The sequence below is a fragment of the Artemia franciscana genome, chromosome 10 (assembly GCF_032884065.1).
Source record: "Artemia franciscana chromosome 10, ASM3288406v1, whole genome shotgun sequence".
Taxonomy (NCBI): Eukaryota; Metazoa; Arthropoda; class Branchiopoda; order Anostraca; family Artemiidae; genus Artemia; species Artemia franciscana.
In genome coordinates, this window is record NC_088872.1 from 38,651,382 (window position 1) to 38,666,134 (window position 14,753).

The following is a 14,753-nucleotide window of genomic DNA, read 5'->3' on the forward strand; positions in this document are numbered from 1 at the left end:
ACTATAGAATCAAAGGGGCAAGGAGCTGAAATTTGTTTTATTATTCCACTAGTTCGAGAAACCATTGACCAGTTTAGCTTTATGTGTTTAAAAAAATGAAATTTCCCTTTCAAATGTTTGAAAGGCAATCAGTTCGAATCTGCCAATTGACTGTACTTGAGAATGTCACTCCAAAATACTTTTAGAATTGCACCAGTCAAAATTTGGCTGGAAAAGATGGTTGAAAAGTGGATGGTTGAGAAAAGCAGTTGAAAAGGTAGGTGAATATAAAAGCAGTTGATAAAAGGTAGATGGTTGAAAAAGCTGGAAATAAATAGTTGGAATGGCAGAATAAAAGTAAAAAAGAAGCAATAATCCATAATGTCTTGGAAACTTTTAACTCTAATCCAAGAAGATGAATGCTGAAGCTTATTGATGATTTATGATTTTTCTGTGAATACTTATTTATAAAGATTTCAAAGGTGTGATAGAACTTGCTAGCAATGTAAGGTTTTATGAACTCCCAATATAACTTCAGCTCCCCCTCGCAATTCATCACAAAATCGACCTGATCCGGAATTTTCTTCCGCATTTGCATATTTTATAAATTGTACCTATGCTCCTTTATCTATATAAAAATAAACAATTTATAAATGTAATAAAAGCGTTTACTGTTTGTTAAAACGTTTATACAAAGAATAATATATTTTTTCCAAATAGAAACAACCAGATAAATTTTAGTTAGGTTTGATCTCTTATCCAAATGTACCACCAGTGCCACACCTTGAGCAGCGACAGACTGGCACTTTTTTTACAGATTTATTTGGTCTATTAGCACAATATCCTGTTGCACAGTTTTGCAATTGACAAGAAGCAACGCAGCCCGCCGTTCCTGCTTTACAGCTGTTGTCTCCTGGTCTCTCAGGATTGGCCAACGTTGAATCAAATGAAGCAAACAGGAACAGAAGAATACTCAAAAACATTATAAGCTTCATTTTGCTCTGAAAAGGAGAATATTGGCTATTAGAATAAATAATCATCCTTTTTGTCTCATGCTTGCTGCCTTATCAAAGCTCAAAACAGGAAAGGATTGATGCCATATGACGCCACCCGCTGTTTTATTGAAACTTAAGTTCTTGTTTTATTCCGGGGAATTTTTTAAAATCTTACAAAAATCCAGTTGATATTCTATTTTTTTAAATGACTGTATTTCTGGAATTAGAGTAGAATACCTCAGATTTAAAACTAAGGTTCTAGTTTTTTCTATAAGAGAATGGAAGTCCTAAAAATTCTTAAAAAAATTCACATTAATCGTTTAAAAAGGTGGACACATACCATATTCGGAAAAAAGCCTAAAACTGCTGAATTATATAAACATGAAGCATGTTTCGTAAATCTCTTCCAATTTCCATCAGAATCTGTATTGAAGGATTTCTGATCTTCCTCGATTATTTATCCGAGACAGATATTGTAATGTAGAAATGAAAAAGCCAATTGCCAAAAAATAGAGAAAAATATAAAAATATAAATTTCACGAAAAAACAGCTTTAATCCAAGAAGGCAAATAATAATGAGAAAAGAAGAGCAGCGATAATAACACTTGTTTCCTTTCTTTTTTTGTAATTCAAAGAAAATATTTAAGTATAACCTATTTTGCTCCTATCTATTACAGTAAGTCTTTTTGTTGGCCTAGTTTCTGAAAGTAAGGTTATTACAGTTAATGATTTCATCAGTTCGGTTTTCTAGCTCCAGTTGTATAAAGCTCGTTATAAATCAAAAACAAAAGAAGGAAAAAGTTAAGTCATAATATGCTTCTACTATTAATAACGGATAACAACGTTAAGCCCCTTTATCCCAACCCAGCTCTTCTGTCTGTTGCTTAGTCTGTCTCTCGCTCTAGATCTGCTTACCAACAATTCCCACCTTCCTTAAGGAATTTATTCCCACCTTCCTTAAGGAACAATTCCCACCTTCCCTAAGGCTTCTAGTTTCAAAAACCCAGTAAGCAAAATTGATATGAAATTGAAAATTCATTTTTAATTTTAAATGGAAAAAAATCGGACGGGGAGCGGGGGAGTGAAAATGCAAAAGTCTTGACAGTTTTGTTGAAAAATATGAGATTAATTTCGTAAAAATTGTATTCTAAAAGAAAAACAACCTCATCCATAATTTTCTTATTATATTCCTTGGTCCTTTAAGGCGTCCTTCCCCTGTATGCAGGCTAGCATATCAATAGTATCTTTTGTACAAATTGATGAAATCTTTCAATCTGTACATCGAATTATTTCGCAATAATAAAGAAGTTTATGCTCTCTTACCACATTGCTGAAAACATATTGCAAAATCATCGCGAGTATTTCCCGAATGAGAATTGATATTAGTCTAGGTCTTGATATTGACCTTGAACTTACTCTCATACTTTGAATTCCCATCCTTTATTTGGGTAGTGTAAATCTATGACCTACGCACAATGGGTAATTAGGTAAATTTGTATATATATATATATATATATATATATATATATATATATATATATATATATATATATATATATATATATATATATATACATATATTCTAACAATTCTGAAAAAAAACCTTGATGCTCTTCCAAGTTCGCTCCGTTAATAATAACACATTTCTTTAAAACTTATTTCCATGGCTTTAATCACCCATGCATTTAAGTTGACTCCTGTCTAGGATCAATGGCAGTTATAGGCTTGGGCAGGACGGTAGCTGCCCCTTCCCCCAGTTTTTATTACATCTAACATGAAATTCCCTTTGTTTGATATTTTTACACTCTATTAAGGTACTTAATTGAACCAAAAATGTCGCAATTGTAATTTTGCAAACATTGTAAGCTTAATTTAAATATGTTCCTCCAAACTAAAGGAGCACTGAGTTTGAAGATGAAATTTAAAAATACTTGTTCTTTTAAACTGAAAGTAATGAGTAATATTAAAATTTAAAACGAACATAAATTATTAAGTGAAGGAGGTAGGTTCTTGGAATATTCTCGCATAAAAAAAAAAAACGATCTAGATAGGTCACAAGTCTGAGACAATTCGTTAAGAGCCTTAATTTTGGAAAAATTTGCTTCGATAATAAAATATCTTTGAACAGACCTTTAGTACGAAAAGACATTAAATTCCGAAAAAGAGCAAACAACTGGTAATTGCAAAAATGTTTGTATATATTTTAACAAGGGATTTCAACAATTCCAAAACTTTAAAAAAGAAAAACAAAATTTTGAAGCTTTGTAGAAATTGTTGTTCGAAATAGGACTTGCTGTAATAATCAGATATCTTTGAATAGACTTCAGTATGAAAAGACATTAAATTGTAAAATTATTTGTACATATTTTAAAAAGAGATTACAACAATTCAAAAACCTTAAAAAAGAAGACCAAAAGTTTGAAGCTTAGTTCATATCGGTTTAGAAATTGGACATGCTTTAATAATCAAATATCTTTAAAAAGACTCAGTATGAAAAGACAGCAAATTGTCTGCGGTTAGAGGACAAGCGACAATGAGTATCCATATATAAAAGCCTTCCGCGTACCGAGTGCATGGGCCCGGCGGCTGGTAATTGCGAAAATATTTGTATATATTTTAACAAGGGATTAAAAGAATCCAAAAACCTTAGATAAGAAAAACAAAAGTTTGAAGCTTAGTAGATATCGTTGCTAGAAATCGGACTTGCTTTAATAATCAAATATCTTTGAAAAGACTCAACATGAAAAGACAGCAAATTGTCTGCGGTTAAAAGACAAGCGACGATTAGAATCAATATATAGAAGCCTGCCGCGTGCCGTTTTTAGAGAAGTATATATTATATTGCTTAAAGAGGAAATAGCTGGCAATTGCGAAAATATTTGCATATATTTTGACAAGGGATTATAACAATTCAAAAACCTTAAAAAGGAAACCAAGAATTTGATGAATTATATCATTCTCTGCTCCCTCCCCCCCCCCAACCACAAGAGTGAATATATCGTTATATGGAAAAATTGAAAATTCTTATGCACGGAAAAGTTTACATTAAATTGCTGAGCAATAAACTGGTAATTGCAAAAATATCTGCATATATTTTTACAAGAGATTACAATTAATCAAAAGCCTTAAAAAAGAAAGCAAAAATTTTTAAGCTTCTGCTTTTTCTGAATTTTCTGTTTGTTTTAAGTTGTATAATTGCTTCTTACTTTAGGTTGAAAAACTTGTTTTTCCATTTAATTGTTGATCGTTTTTAAAATAATTTGGGGAATTCCAGCTCCCCCTCTATGGAAAATTCTCTTCCCCCGCGAGAAATTTCTCCATGGAAAGATTCTCTGTCCTAGCTAAAATTAGGGATATCTGAGGAACTAATTTTGTAAGGCATAGTAACAGAACGGCCAAAGAGGTCGAAACTATTTTTATGAAATTTAAATTACAAGTTGAGCAATTCTCAAATGAATGAATGAATGAAAGAAAAGATCTTTAACCCTCTTATATACGTAATAATTTATGTTCGTTTTAAGTTTTAATGTTGTTCCTCATTTTCAGTTGGAAAAAAAAACTTGTTTTTTTTTTATTTATAGCAACCACAAGCCAAAGACAAACAATATTTTTGATTTATTATCACATAAAAATCATGGTTATGAACCTGCTTAAGATAAGTTAAATGCTAAGGTTTGCCGAAAAATAACACATACAAATTACTGTTTATATCGGTCATTATTTAATAAAATTTTAACTTTAGCGTAAAGAGCGAGGTATTGACGAGAGGGTAAACCCCCTCATATACCCACTATAAGGGGACTTACCCCCTCGGCAATACCTCGTTCTTTACGCTAAAGTTCAAATTTGGTTCCAATTCTTTAAGAATGACTCCTGAATCAAAAGGCCGTTTAATTAGAATAAATAGCTCTTGTTGAACAAATTACTTTTGTGTAGGGAACGAGGTATTGACGAATAGAAGAACCTACTCATATGCGTAGTAACTTCTGTTCGTTTTAAGTTTTAATGTTGCTCCTTACTTTCAAACTTTTTTTTATTTAATTTCTGATTGTTTTTTAAATAATACTGGTAGATCATGGAAATTCTCTTCTTCCATGAAAAATTCCTTCATGCATAGATCCTCTCACGTAACTGTTTGTCACGTCGTTATCACGAAGTGTTTAATAATTTCTGTTCGTTTTGATGTCGCGCCTTACTATACAACAGTTCCTGGTCACGAACTGTAGGAAGGAGTGACCCGGCTCAATACTAACTGAAACTCTAAAAAACAGAATTTTTGACATCAATAGTTACATCAAAAGAACCGCATTTTAATACTGATTCTAAATATATAAGTTTCATCAAGTTTAGTCTTATCCATCAATAGTTACGAGCCTGAGAAAATTTTCCTTATTTTACAAAATAGGGGAAACACCCTTAAAAATCATCGAATTTTAACGATCACACCATCAGATTTAGCGTATTCATCAGATTTAGCGTATTTATCAGATTTAGCGTATTCAGTGTTCATTCAGAGTTCATGGTGTGAGGACCTTTTTTGGATATAAACTATTACTAAAGGATTATAGTCTCTACCTGACCTACAGCTAATATTTAATTCAGTGACCAAGGGATTATAATTTGAATAAGCGGATTATTTTTTCTCCTGAGTGAAAATTCCCTTGGGAACTATGGATTTTCTTATTGATATTCTCATGATCAGTGACCTGTATAATATATATAATTAAGGCTATCCGATATTTATAGACTTTCCGATATTTATTGGCAATTGACAATTAATTGGGTGGGAGGAGAAAAGTAAGCAGAAGAGGGGTGAGTGAGTTGTTTGCAAGAGCCGTGGTACCCGCCGGGCTTGCCCCTTAAATTGCGGGGACAAGGTAGACAGCCTCCAAAATTTCCCTTACGATTGCTTCCCTTATCCCAGTTTCAAAATGAGTCAAAATGTACCTGTCCACAACAAACCAGGGGATCTCTTTCTAGCTAGGTTCGCAGGCTACCCATTATGGCCAGTTCGGATTCTGGAGTCTGTCCCCACTTCGAAAGGGCCTAAAAAGTATCACGTTTTCTGCTATGGGAAAAAACATGAACGTCAATTAGTTACTTCTGAGCAGCTTGTCAGTTATAAAGATAATGTAACGGAAGCTTCAGCCAAGAAAACAAGAGGAGTAGATATTGCATTTGATGAATTACGTGATTATCCGGATGTTTATAAACAGTATCTGAAGGGTTCAAATACTGCTGCTGATTGTGCAGCAGATTTGCGAAATCTCGTTAATGCTACCGAGCAGGATCTGCTCGCTACAAAGAAAAATTTATCAGAGACAATTGAAAAGAAAATAGCCGAAAAACTGAAATCGACCGGGTCAACTCCAGCGGCTAGTACTGCCAAGTTTCCGACAGAGACCATGGTTTCAGAAATACACGATGCGATCATTATAGAATTTAGCCCAAAGTTTAACATCATTGAAAAACAGCTCAAAAGTTACTTGCATGCTATTGAAATCCTTGAGAACAGGGTAACTCAACTAGAGGCGAAAGTTGATGATTATGAGCAGGAAGCTAAGCTAGATTCTCTCTTATTTAACGGTGTGAAACAGAACCCATCGCAAAATCTAAATCCAGCTATTAATCATATCATACGTGACCAAATGGGCCTGTCTAGTATCGCAAATTCCGATGTTGTGAGTGTTCATCGGTTCCGTCTGGGTTCTAGTAACACACAAAGACCGGACAAGGTGGCTCCCGTGCTCGTGAAATTTCGTTCGAAGGACATTGCTAGCGCCGTTTTCAAAGCAAAGAAGAATCTTGCAAATAGTGGAATTTTTGTATCTGAAAATCTCACAAAGAAAAAGCGCGAGTTACTGAATGCTGCCAGAGATAAATTTGGAAACCGATGTGCATGGTCAGATCAGGGGAGAGTTTTTGTGCGACAGTCTAGTGTTAGTCCCATTCAGCGTATTTGGGGTATCGATGATCTTCTGTAATATCAGCGATAGTGATAATCGTTTTCATTTCCGTTCATTTTTTTTCTTTTTCTTGTTGGAGTTTAGAATATTTTTTGTTTTTTCGTTATCCCTCTTCTGTATATTTCCTTTAAAGGAAGTTATTAAGGGCTCTTTTAACTTTCATTCGTCCCGGGATTTACTGAGAAGAATAATATTGGATAGTTATGATGATTTTTTCTCACTTGACCAGTACCGTTTAAATGATTTTGAAAATGGTTGTAGATTTTGATAGATTGCGTCCACTTGAGAATAGTCCACTTAATTTGGCTCATTTGGAGCTAATAGATGAAAGTAGAGGGATTGATGATTTTGTTGTAGAGGAAAGTAAAATAGCAGTACGCTATATTAGCCCGGTTGATATTTCTGAATCGATGCATAATGACTCTCTTACAGTTTTCCATTTGAATTGTCGAAGACTGCAAAGGAGTGTAACATATTTAAATGAACTATGTATGTTTTCTGGAATTCAAATATTAGCTCTAACTGAAACTTGGTTACAGAATCATAATTCTAGTTTATTAGAAATAGGTGATTATCGATTGTGTCTTAAGAATAGGGAGACTCGTCAGCATGGTGGACTGGGTGCTTACATTAGAAAAGACTTGCTAGTTATAGAAAGAGATGATTTAAGGGTTAATAGAGAAATGGTATTTGAGAGCTTGGTATTAGAGGTTAGCAAGAAATCCAAGGTGTTTTATTTGGTTGTTGTTTATAGACCTCCGTCGAGTAATATTAATGAATTTTTTATGTTACTAGAAGAACAGTTGGACATGATTAGGAGTAGAAACTTACCTATAATTGTGTGTGGTGATTTCAATATTGACTTAATGAATTTGTTTATTAATACAGAAGTTAGCCAGTTTTTAAATATTATGCTGAGTTATGGGTTGAAGCCCACGATTACAGTCCCAACTAGGGTTACTATGAATTCAGCATCGTTGATTGATAATATTTTTGCTAATGTCAGTTATTATAATGCAAGTGTAGTAATAAATGAAGTATCTGACCATTTTGGGATATTTTTGAGTGTTCAAAATTTTTTTTAGTAAAGGTACCAGGCTTAACTCAAATTCACAAAATAAATTTAAAAAAGTGATCATTGATAATAATGTGCTCATTCTTTATAAAGTAATGTTAGAGAAATGTAATTTTGAATTTTTAAATAGTGATGAACTAGATATTAATGCTAAATTTCAAAACTGGTATTCAATTATAAATAGTTTATTGATTGATTGTAGTATTTGTAAAAATGCAACTCGTCGTAGAGAAACTCCAAAGAAACCATGGATCACCCGAGCTCTTTTAAAGGCTATTATTAGAAGAAGATATTTGTTTAAAATGTGTGCGGCTAGTAATAGTGTAAGTGATAAAACAGAATACAAGATTTATAGTAACCAGTTAAATACACTACTTCGTAAAGCCAAAGCTGATTACTATCGTAATAAATTTAAATCTTGTGAAGGTAACCCTAGAAAAACATGGCAAATTATAAAATCCGTCGTAAGTCCTAATAATGATGGTATATTTCCTGACGGTATACATAATGATAGTACAACTGCTGATAGAATATGCCGTCATTTTGCTAATGTGGGAAAGGATTTGGTCCAAAGTATAGTTATTTCTGAGCATGAAGGTAGTTTTAAGAAATATTTATCGAATGCAAGTGATGTTTCAGCATATTTGAAGCCAATCAACGCTTCTGAGCTTTCTGAAACATTGGAAAAATTAAAAATTGGAGCTTCAGGCTCTGATTTTGTAACAGTTAAAACTTTAAAGTATATTTACCCTGTTATTTCCGGTCATTTAGTGTATTTATTTAATGAATGTTTAAGGACTGGAGTGTTTCCAAGTTGTTTTAAAATTGCAAAAGTTATTCCTGTCTATAAAGGTGGAGATAAAAATGTACTAGGAAATGATAGGCCCATTTCTTTATTACCAGTAGCATCTAGATTGTTTGAAAAATTGATAGTTAAAAGAATGTTTGAATTTTTGGAGAGTAAATCATTTTTTAATCCAAATCAATTTGGTTTTCGGAAGGGTTTATCTACTGAGCATGCTGTTTTATTTTTGACAACTTTTGTGAATGATGCGTTGGATAATGGTATGAAAGTCGCTTCTGTTTTTCTTGATATTGTAAAAGCTTTTGACTGCGTTGACCATTTTATACTCATTGCCAAATTAGAAAATTACGGTTTTAGAGGACCATTTCTTGAATTACTGTCCTCGTTTTTAAAAGAAAGAACTCAATATGTACAACTAGGAGATAATGTTTCTTCAGTCAGTAGAGTTAAGTTTGGAGTACCTCAAGGATCTGTTCTTGGTCCCCTGTTATTTCTAATTTTTATAAATGATTTATGTAGAGCTTTTAATATGATTTCGTATGATCTTGACATTGGATGTGACGGGGAAAAAGTAATTGTTCCTAGCATTGCGGATGACACTCATATAACTGTGGCTGCACGAACAGGAATTCAGCTGTTGAGTCGTATTAGTTCTTGTCTGGAGTTTGTACAAAATTGGATGAAGCTTAATAAGTTAAATTTGAATTATAGTAAATCTTGCTTTTTATTGTATGGTAGGAGCTCAAATTATTACCCTTGGATAGACAGACTTAATATGGCTGATATGAGTATTTTAAGAATAAATTGTACAAAATATCTAGGAGTTTTAATTGATGAATGTCTCAGCTTTAGAGAACATATAGATTATATTAGTCTTAAACTCGCTAGGAATGTTGGCATTTTAAGAAAGTTGCAGTATATTTTCCCAAGAGATATTTTAAGAACTATATATTATTCCTGTGACGGGGATGTGACGGGGAAAAAGTAATTGTTCCTAGCATTGCGGATGACACTCATATAACTGTGGCTGCACGAACAGGAATTCAGCTGTTGAGTCGTATTAGTTCTTGTCTGGAGTTTGTACAAAATTGGATGAAGCTTAATAAGTTAAATTTGAATTATAGTAAATCTTGCTTTTTATTGTATGGTAGGAGCTCAAATTATTACCCTTGGATAGACAGACTTAATATTGCTGATATGAGTATTTTAAGAATAAATTGTACAAAATATCTAGGAGTTTTAATTGATGAATGTCTCAGCTTTAGAGAACATATAGATTATATTAGTCTTAAACTCGCTAGGAATGTTGGCATTTTAAGAAAGTTGCAGTATATTTTCCCAAGAGATATTTTAAGAACTATATATTATTCCTTAATTCATCCTTATCTGCTATATTGTTGCAATGTTTGGGGTAGTACATTTCCTTCTCATCTCCATCGTGTTCGAGTTTTGCAGAATAAAGCGCTTCGAGTGTTATGTGGTGTAGGTTTTAAAGACTCGGTACAAAAGAGGTATATAGAATGCAAAATCTTGCCTTTAGCAGGACTTATTATTTTTTATCGAAGCCTGTTTATATATAAATATTTTCAAAATTGTTTACCAATATGTTTTAAAAGTATGTTAGAATTAGGAAGTGATATTCATACACATTCTACGAGACAGTCCGATATAATTCGTCGTCCGCTTGCTATTACCCGTAGATCTCAATTCTCTATTCGGCATCTAGGACCCCATGCATGGAATTGTTTACCTACGACTTTGAGAAACATGTATAGTTTTTTTGAATTTCGGCGGGAATTAAAGCTATTTTGCCTTAATATTTTTGGTTTTGACAGTTGAGTGGACCTCAAGTGGAGCCAAGATGTTGGTTTTTATTTTGGCGATGCTGGTGAAGTGGTTATAGTTTCTTTTTGTTTTATCTCTTTTGAAGTGTAAATCCGTTTCGATTGAAATGCAGGGTAATTGATTTTTTTCTTCTTCTTTCTTTTCTTTTTATTTTTTCTTCTTTTTCGTATTGTTTTATTTGTATGTGTATTCGGGTTGTAAGCCCAAACAAGCTTTGCTTCGGGCCATTTAATTGTTTTGTTTTGTTATTTATATTAATAAACCCATCTTTCTCTCTCTCTCTCTCTTCTTAAGTAACCGAAAAAATTGGAGGGAGCATAGGCCCCCTCCCACGCTCATTCTTCAGCAAAGTCACCGGAACAAAATTCTGAGATGTCTTTGGGGACGACTTACTCCTCCAAATCCCCGTGGGAGGGGCTTCAAGCTACAAACTTTGACAGTGTTAACATATAGTAATGGTTATTGGGAAATGTACAGACGTTTTCAGGGGGATTTGTTTGTTGGTGGGTTGAGGGGAGGGGGTTACGTGGGTGGATTCTTCCATGGAGGAATTTGTCATGGAGGAAGAGAATTTCCATTAAGGGAGCACAGGATTTTCTAGCATTATTTAAAAAAAAAAACAATGAAAAAGTTTTTTCAACTGAAAGTAAGGAGCAGTATTAAAACTTAAAACGAACAGAAATTATTACGCACATAAGGGGTTCACCTCCTCTTAATATCTTGCTCTTTACGCTAAAGCATTTTTAGTAATTTCAACTATTTATTCTACGGCCTTTTTGATTTAGGGGTCATTCTTAAGGAATGTGTAAGACAGGAATGTCTTAAAGAAGTGTAAAGAGCGCGGTATTGACAAGGGGGGCGAACCCCCTTATATCTATATATATATATAAATAAGTTGTTTGTTTGTGTGTCTGTCGACTGACGTCATTATAAGGATTGAGCTGTATGTCGTCATGAAGTTAGTTGTCGTCATGTTTTTTATGACGAGGCGTTGTATATGACGTCATTATAAGTATTTAAGCAAATCGTTCAAAGAGAAATTTTTAATTGTACAATGACTGAAGAATCTACAATGGCAACAGCCGAGGAAGCTGCTCAAAAAGTCTATGCCAAAAGACTTGCGGCTGATAGAGAAAGTAATAAAAGAAAGCGTGCCGAGGAATCACAAGAACAGCATGAAAACAGGCTCGCGGCTGATAGAGAAAGTAAGAAAAGAAAGCGGGCTGAGGAATCACAAGAACAGCATGAAAACAGGCTTGCGGCTAATAGAGAAAGTATGAAAAGAAAGCGTGCCGAGGAATCACAACAACAGTGTGAAAACAGGCTTGTGTCTCAAAGAGAAATCACCAAAAGAAAGCGTGCCGAGGAATCACAACAACAGCGTGAAATTAGGCTTGCGTCTCGTGCCGAGGAATCACAAGAGCAACCTGAAAATGTTCGCCTGGCATTCAGGTACAGCCCAGTCGATGATTATAGCTTGAGTAGATGTGTTCAAATCGGGACTATGTCTAAAATTTGTCCCTATTGCAAGGCCTTGAAATTTAATGGTGAAAGAATGGGAATGTGTTGCGCCTCAGGAAAAGTTAAACTTCCTCTACTGGCTGCACCACCAGAGCCATTGAAGACTTTGCTTACTGGAACTACGTCAGAATCTAAGCGTTTTTTATCACAGATCAGAAAATATAACTCGTGTTTCCAAATGATGTCGTTTGGTGCCCAAATCGAAAATCCAGATCAATTTATGCCTACTTTCAAAGTAAAAGGGCAAATTTATCATAGAGCAGGGTCCCTTCTACCATTCTCAGGCGAGGATCATAAATTTTTACTACTGTAATTCATCAGTGATAGAAATTCTGAATTGAATGCACGTTGCGAAATTTCTCCCTGCGTTGAAAGGACTATCGTTTCCCAATTGCAACATCTTTTCCACAAAAATAATAATTTAGTGCGTCTGTTCAAAACAGCCATCGATTTGATGCCTACTGATACGCATAAAATTGTTATTTCCGCTGACAAACCCTCCTGGCCAACATGTGCGTAGATACAATGCTCCAACTATCGACGAAGTGGCAATCTTTATGGTCGGTGATCAGTTTTTACCTCGAGATATTATTCTTCATAAGCGAAACGCTCAGTTGGTAAGAATTACTGAAACTCATCGATGCTACGATGCCCTACAATATCCTATCATTTTTTGGGATGGAGCCGACGGCTATCACTTTAATAATAAATTGCAAGATCCATCTACTAACAAACAAAGGGATAAGAAATGCAGTGCAATGCATTATTATTCCTATAGACTAATGATTCGGCAGGATGAAGACAATTATATTTTAAAATGCCGTCAATTGTTTCACCAATACATCGTTGATATGTATGCAAAAATTGAATCAGAACGTTTGCTATTTATCCGTCTGAATCAGACCAAGCTCCGCTCTGAACAATACATTCATTTGCGAGAGGCAGTTGTAAATGACGGTAATACCACAAACGTTGGAAAATTGACGATTTTACCTTCGTCATATGCTGGCAGTCCCCGTCATATGTATGAATATGCTCAAGATGCTATTGCGTATGTTCGACTCTATGGTCGTCCAGATTTATTTATTACATTTACATGTAATCAATCTTGGGACGAGATAGAGCAGCTTTTACTTCAAGGACAATCGGCGGTTCATAGACATGACATTATGGCCCGTGCCTTCCGGCAAAAGTTGAAATCACTGATAAACTACATAGTAAAACTTAAAGTGTTTGGGTCAGTGCGATGCTGGATGTACTCAGTGGAATGGCAAAAACAAGGATTGCCACACACACATATACTAATCTGGCTACATGATAAAATTACTTCTAATGAAATTGATGATGTGATTTCCGCTGAAATACCTGATGAAAATGTCGATAAGGGCTTATATGGTATTGTGGTAAAAAATATGATACATGGACCTTGCGGTGCACTGAACGAAAAATCACCATGCATGGCCAAAGGAAGGTGCACAAAGCAATATCCTCGACTTTTAGTACCCAACACAATTACTGGCAATGATGGTTACCCACAATATAGAAGAAGATCTACTGAAGATGGTGGTAAGATAGCAATAATAAAGAAGCGTAACGGTACCACCATCGAAGTAGATAACCAGTGGGTTGTTCCATATTCCCCTTTATTATTAAAAACATTTAATGCACACATAAACGTTGAATACTGTAACTCCGTGAAGGCAATCAAATATATATGTAAATACTTCAACAAAGGCGGTGACATGGCAGTTTTTGGCTTGCAGTCCGAAATCAGTGATATCGATGAAATCGTACAATTTCAGGCTGGAAGATGCATAAGCAGTAATGAAGCTGTTTGGCGAATTCTTTCATTTCCGATACATGAGTGAAGTCCAGCTGTTGTTCACTTAGCGGTACATTTACAGAATGGTCAACGTGTTTATTTTTCGGAATCCAACGTGCAACAAAGAGCCCTGAATCCACCGGATACAACGTTAACTGCTTTCTTTTCGAGCGATGCGTCAACTGCAAGTCAAATTCGTGCATTGTTTGGAATCATACTAAAAACTTGCTCTCCTTCAGCTCCTACAGAGTTATGGGAAAAATATAAATCGAAAATTTCCGAAGATATACTCCATCGAAAACGGTTAGAGACGTCAGATATGACTTTTGATTTTACATCAGAAATTTATAACTACACTTTAGTTATTATTGAAGATTTGTGCGTATGTATGGCAAACAAACCTCTTCAGGATTTGGGAATGCCTTCACCTAATCGTACCGCTCTGTTTCGACATGCTTAGAATTGGATCGTGAACAAAGTTACAGCAAGAGTGATCTATTGTCGTATGTACAAAATAACATTTCTAAGTTAACGTCGGAGCGAGAAGACATTTATGATACGATAATGCATTTTGTCGATAACAACGTTGGAGAAATCTTCTTTTTGGATGCGCCAGGAGGTACTGGTAACAAGTTTGTGATAAAACTGATTCTGGCATCAATTAGATCAACAAATGATATACCGTTGGCAATTGCGTCGTCCAGAATAGCCGCAACGTTGCTGCCCGGTGGAAGAACTGCTCATT

General features: G+C 34.6%; 1 long non-coding RNA gene across 1 annotated transcript in view; it reads right to left on the bottom strand.

Moving 5' to 3' along the window:
- Positions 1-625: 625 nt before the first annotated feature.
- LOC136032502 (uncharacterized) overlaps positions 626-14,753 on the bottom strand; it is a 30,138-nt gene continuing 16,010 nt past the window's right edge. Inside the window, exon 2 of the long non-coding RNA XR_010618724.1 lies at positions 626-980. This is a non-coding gene — a long non-coding RNA (uncharacterized LOC136032502). The remainder of the gene's footprint in view (positions 981-14,753) is intronic.